Genomic DNA, 6,579 nt, shown 5'->3' with positions numbered 1-6,579 from the left:
CTATCTGCATTACAAACCTACTGACTTGGTTTCTTCATATGATTTTCCATATTCAGATGCTGCCCATACCCCATCTGGAGAGCCATTCCCCACAGTCCTCTTGCACACTTCTCCCAGCTGTCTCTCACTTGGGAGTGGCATGCAGTGGATATTTTGGGACTCGAAATGTCAGTCCATGAGCTGCAAGTAAGCACTTTTACCTATTCCAAGCTCCCCATCAAGTTCTTCAACGTGTACAGGTTCTGGAAAAGCAACAACAAAAAGGTTGTTTTTATGAAGAAGTAACTGTCTGGTTGTAGCTACGTGTCCCATCACCCTGCTGAACATTCCTCTCCTTTGAAGGGGAGGGATTTCTCATCCTTCACTGTGAACTTTTTCTGCTGCAAGAGTACTTTGGCCTGGGCAAGAGGGATTTGGAGGGGATGGCTCCATTCCGGAGTTCTGAATACCGCTGACTCTTCAAAGACTGGGTTTGCTGCTGAGCCTTTGCCCTCAGAGTAGCAGCCCTTATCCAGCTAAATTCAGCTGGGGGAATTCCACCTGTAAGATGTGCAAGTAAAGGCAAAGACATCCTTTGCCTTGTCCCTGTCAAGTTTCTGCTCCCCAAGGCCTTGCTTTCTCTGTTGGTAGTTCCTGCATGCAGCAGCAAGTCTGCTCTCCATGTGTTTCACTAAAGCTGAGATGCCCACACATTTTTTCCATTGTGAACCTGGCTTCATCCCTGCCAGCTCACGCAAGCAGCTATTGTTAAGTAATTGTTTGAGTCATCTAGTGAGCCCACACCCAAGCAGGCTTTTCATATTTAGCACATGGGAGATTCGCATGGCCTGGCTTTGGGGTACTCTGCCTCTTGCCTCTGCCCAGAAGGATGACAGCAATGGAGACACTCCAGATGGGCTAAACATAGACATTTTCATGCCTATCCTCGCCTTCCCAGTTCCCAGCCACCAGTAACAGAAACTTAATGTGATATAGAAGAGCCACCAGCTCAGCCCCATGCTGGAGCAAGGGGTTTGCCTCCTGATGCTGCTAGAGATGAGGTCTCTCTTTCTTCCCCTTTTTCCCTACCCCCACTGTCATCACCAGAGCAAATATCAGAGCTGCTTCCCCCAGCAGTGATGATGCCTCCTCCTGATGCCCATGTGACGAGTGGGGTTTATAGTTGAATTTTAGTTTGGCACAGTTGCTACTCCCCAACTCTGGCAATTAGAGGATTTGAGAAGTTCATTATGGGGCCCGATTTTTCATATGGTCATTCTGGCTGACACCACTCTTTTTACTGCCTTTTTACATACACAGCCAAAATGCTCGGCACTTTTTCAGAAGAGGGAAGATTAAAAACCCAACCAAAAAAACCCCAGGAAAAAACCCAAAGTGAATTACTAAAGTTTATAAGGCTAATACTTTATAGGGCTAGTATGCACAGGCCTGGGGCCTTCAAGATAATATAATCTAATACTCGGAGATCCCCTGATGAAAGGCACTATATATGCAAAGTGCTTTATAAACATTAATTAGTTAATGTTGAAAATTTTGCCCGGGGCAAAAAAAAAAGAAGAAAAAAACCCTACCAAAAATCCCCCTTCCCTCCCTCCCTCTAGTCCCTAACTATACAAAGTTAATGATTCTGTGTGTGCAAACTCAGAGTACATTTTAATTTCTGTTTATTTCTGGGGAGATGGGAGCAGTGGAAGTACTTTCATATACATTACAGTTCTGCAAGCATTGGTAACATGGCGGCTTCTTCTATGATGTGCTTTAAGTTTCATGAACGAGGAAACCTCAACATCTACAGCATAACTTTTGACCACAGTGTTTGCAATAAAACTACCCAAGTTCTACTAGCTCATCCCTTCATAGTCTGTAATCACCAACCAACCAACCAACCAACTAGCCAACAACCCATGTGTGCAGGTCTTTGTGACAATAGCTTTCATTCCAGGCCACCTTTCCAAACCTTGGGCAATCAACAGCTGGTTTCAGTGTCATCACTACATCATATGTCACCACGTAATGTACGCACAGAGAGCAATAGACAAAGTACTACAAACAGAAGTTAGTTTAGACAGAAGTTAGTTAGACAAAAGTTAGTTATCGCAAAAGGAGGCAGTCTGAAGGACAAAGCAAGACGAGGTTGCGTTTCAAAGTAGCTGGTGTAAAAGGCAAAAAGTTCTGCAATGATACTTCCAGCAGACGCATGTTTCATCTCTCCTTTCTGATCCTTCCTGGGGAAACATTCACCTTTTGGATAACAGTAGGGGCTGCTTTCCCTGGAAGCCCACGTCTGCAGTGGCCTGCTGGATGTAGCCCACCACCGTCCCTCCTGCTCCTTTCAGAGCACTGTGCTCACCTCCACGCTTCACAAAGCTTAAGGACTCTCAGAGGCAACATTTTCCCCCCCAAAAAACCCTCTGAATCCCCGTCGAGGCCCTTTCAGACTTTACTCAGTTCAAGCAAGTCTTCACCACACATGCTTCAAACCACCACACCAGCTTCCCGACTCTGACTTCTCCATACTACATTCACAGCAAAAGACCAGCAGGATCCTTGACCCATGACCAGGATGGGTGACCACTTCCCACTGCTCTAACCACAGCTACAAGGGCAGCAGAGACCCCAAGGGAAGCAGAGGTGCAGGAAAACTCCCTCCCAGAAGTGGTATCTTCTGGAGCCCTTTTCCCTCATCTGTCCTGTTGGAACCCCAAACTCAACCTCATGCCTGTCTGCCCAGACACTGGGATGAAAGGGCTTGATGGAGCAGGAGAAAATTTAATGATGGAGTGGCAGAATGCAATCTGCCTTCAGCATCAGGGTCTGGTCCAGCAGGATTTTTCAGGGCTGGATCAACCGCGTCCCCATGGCAGTAGCTGGATACAGAGAAACCTTTCATTCTGATGCTTCTGATACCTTCCCTGCCTACTGGGTTTCCATGTGCACCTGCTCTTTTCCTAGCACCTAAAGCAGCCAGCACTCCCTCCCTGACAATGAACCTTTGTTGGGGGATACTTTCCCTTCCCTTTCTGGTCCTGTGGGTTTCGAGGGCTGCTCTCAGCATTGTGGCTCCCCAAATGCCACCCTGTGAACTGTTACTGTGCACCAGCAGCAGGACACACAGACATTTTCTGTCTGCCTGGGCTGTCTCTGCAAGAGGCAGCATCTCTGAAAGGTACCAACATTTCCCCTTAGCCTGAGGTTTGGTAACTGGTATGATCAAAGTCTTAAAGTGGAGTCAGCCCAAATGACCATAGGCATGCTTCCAGCGGCAGGCTTGTGCCTCCAGCACAGTCTTTCCTTGCATTCCCTTGCTTCCCTGGGTTGGGGGCAGGGGGCATGCAAAATCTGCATGTGCTGAAGCACCATCTCCAGCGAAGCACACCTCCAATGGGTCTTTGAATGCAAACCCCACTTGCTGCCAATGCATTCAGTTTTGCTTCAGTGCTTCTTCAATTTCCAAACTCCCACTGTGCCACAGCCATTTGTGGAGGTGCCTCTTGCCTGGCCAGAATCTTTCAGTAGTGGTGTCCTCTGTGGGAGAAAAAGACAGCCCTTAGTGACCAGGCAGATGCATGACTTGGGAATGCATCTCTTCTTCACCAGCTCCTGAAGAGGTCAGTTATCAAGCTTCAAGGCTTTTTGGCGCAGCACTGTGCTGAGCAGGTAAAATGATGGGGCCAGGAAACCGACGCATTCCCAAGGATCTCAGCCTTAATGACAGCCCCCCTTATCATTGATGGCAGCTATTGATGGCTCTTTGGAGAATCAAAGGCTGCAAAGGTTTGCCCTGGTCTGTTCCAAACGCCACCACCTCCGGACATAGTCATGGTGCATCTGAATATCCGACTCAGGCGAGTCGTCTCGGTGGAGTTTTGCCTGTACACAAATGCAAGATCAAGCAAGCGGAGAGCAATCCCTCACACACGTATCTAATGCGGACGTACCTGAATGAGCTAAGCTATACTTTCATCTCGTGCAGTTAAGGGTGTTTAATTCTAATCCTGTGTCAATGGGGGAAAAAAATGGTATGAAGTTCTAATAAATAAATTATGCCACCGAGTGCTCAGATCAGCACATCCTAGCTAGCAGCAGTACAGAAAAAGCCACCTTCCAGCACTGCAGACTGCTTTAAAACATCCCTTCAAATAGAAGTTGTTGCAAGCCAGTGATACACCAATGCTATTGTGTTGGCTTCAGATCACAAAACATTTGCCATTCTAAGGGTGTGCAACACTGAGGAAGAAGAAAAGTGTGAAATATTTAGTAGTTTTTGATGATCAACTTGAGAACTCTTGGAGAACCCTGATTTTTCAAAATCATTGTGCATCTGCTCTCAGACAGCCTGTCTGCTTTCAGGCGTATCACACTGGGCACCTGCCAAGGCAACCACTGAAATTGCGAGTCTGCTTGGAAAATCTAGATGGGAGATTGAGATGGAGGAAACTGTCTATGCTGCTATTGCTGAAGTTACTGATTTTTACCTCCTCTGTTTTTAAATTACTTTGCGGCATTATTTACTTTCAAAGAGACAACTGGGAACACAAGGAGAAACTGGAGACTGGAAATATCTTTCGTAATGCAACAAGGCAAAAGACTTGATTTTTCTGGGATTTCTTGAGTGCTCAGACCCTGGTTAAGCTCCCAAGATAGCAAACTAGCACAGGGAACTGTTGTGTCTCGGTCAGATACCACCGATTTCACCAAAGCTGTTGGTCTGTGCTGCAGCAAAGTATTTGCAATATGTATTAGGACAGAAGCTGTTTACCACCCACTGATGAACTTTTATGTGTAAAACGTCCCTTTCACTCTGAGCTGAAGCAGACACTTGCTTTGATAGTTATATTAAAAAACCCTGAACTTTGCTTCAGGATATTTATAACCAAAACATGCAAAATTATTGCAACATAAAATCTGCTTCATTGGGTCTTGCTGATATAAAACGGGTAAAAAAAAAAAAAAAGAAGAAAAGAAGGTTAATATGACAAAGAAAAAGAGGCAGATGAGTACACAGGACACAGTTCAGATCTACAGCACTTTATTGTCCCAGTAAGGCCACTGATTCCATTTAAATCCTAAGGAGAAAGCTAATGCTATTGAAGCACTGCAAATTAACAATAGCCCTGGCCCTGTACATCACCTTTCCACAACAACTGGCACATCAAACACCTTCGCGGCTCCGCAAGAAGACAGAGCGGAGGAAAAGTAGCATGAAAGTGAAATGGTTTCTCGTCCTCTGCCCTGCCAGAGGCAAATGCCAGCTCGCGCTGTTGTAAGCTGTAAGGCAAGGCAATCTGCAGTGCTATGGAAAGAAAACAAATACCACACTAGCAGGCAGGCAGGCAGGCAGGCAGAATGAGACAGAGATATTTTTAATTGATGCTAGACGAACATAAATAGATGAAGCTGGCATTAAGCAGCACAGCCCTTTTTCTCTCTCTGCCAGGTACCCATTTACCCGGGCTCATAACCAAAGGCCAACATGACATCAGAAGCCCTGTGGTGTTTTGCCTTTGGGCAACAGCCGGTAAAACTGGTTTCATCTGGCAGATGAGCGTGTGAGCTGAGGTAATTGGTGTGTTCTTTTCTGCCTCAGATTCCTTATCTCATCCTGAGTATTCCCATAACCTCCCTTTTTCCAGCCCTTTTGTTTCTCAACAAAAAAAATATTTACATTGAAATAAAGAGTGGGAGCCTCTAGATTGCACCGTGGTGTGACACAGGTGCCGGTAACTTCACAATGAGCAGCTCAGTGACAGCTGCAGAAAAGATAAGCTGGAAAAGGAGGCTTTCTCTAGTGGGAAGTTTCCTCCAGAATAGAAGGGGTTTGAACAGACACTGATAAAGGAGCCTCACTCAAAAACAGCTTCCCCTCCATTTTTCTTCCACTCCTGAGATTGGTTTGGATCCTTTTCTGAGGTGTTTTGCAACTGAAGAATAAAAACCATCTGAATTTGATTGGAGCACTTTCTTTCTACACACCGAGGTTGGAAACAACCATGGCTGCCTATTTCTAGGGATGCATTAGCAGTGCTTTGCCAGTACAGCCATCTCAGGTTATGCAGAAGTTGAGTGGGCTTCCTGCAGGCATCCCTCACATCTCTCCCTGCTTCACTCACTGCATGGAATAAATCCTGGTAGTAAAAGTATATTTTCTAGCATACCACTGAATGTACATTACTGGTGGGTTTGGTAGATTATCTTTGTGGCTGAGTGACTTCATCCATCACAGCTGTTGGTTAGGGATGGCCTCGGCATGTCTACCGGATACACATGCTCAGAACATCACCATGGGGCAGCACCACGGCTGGGTAGAATGTAAGTGTGTAACCTAGGTGATGGGACAGACATTTCTGGCTTGTTTGGAACATACTAACCTCTACAAGTTGCCCCTGGAAAGAAGCTGGAAGGCAAAAAAGATTTTCTCCTTCCTTGCAAATATTCTACTGATACATAAAAATGTAGCAGAAGGACTGGGCATGACGTAGAAGAGACACACTGGAGATATGGTCCCTGCTCTGACACATTGGTCCAAAACAGGTAGGATGATGCCTCCATTATCTGTAACCTAAGAAAATCTGGTCTGCT

This window comes from Manacus vitellinus, unplaced genomic scaffold (genome assembly GCF_001715985.3).
Source record: "Manacus vitellinus isolate BGI_N305 unplaced genomic scaffold, ASM171598v3 scaffold_1_pilon, whole genome shotgun sequence".
NCBI classification, from domain to species: domain Eukaryota; kingdom Metazoa; phylum Chordata; class Aves; order Passeriformes; family Pipridae; genus Manacus; species Manacus vitellinus.
Note: the sequence above shows the minus strand (reverse complement) of the source record.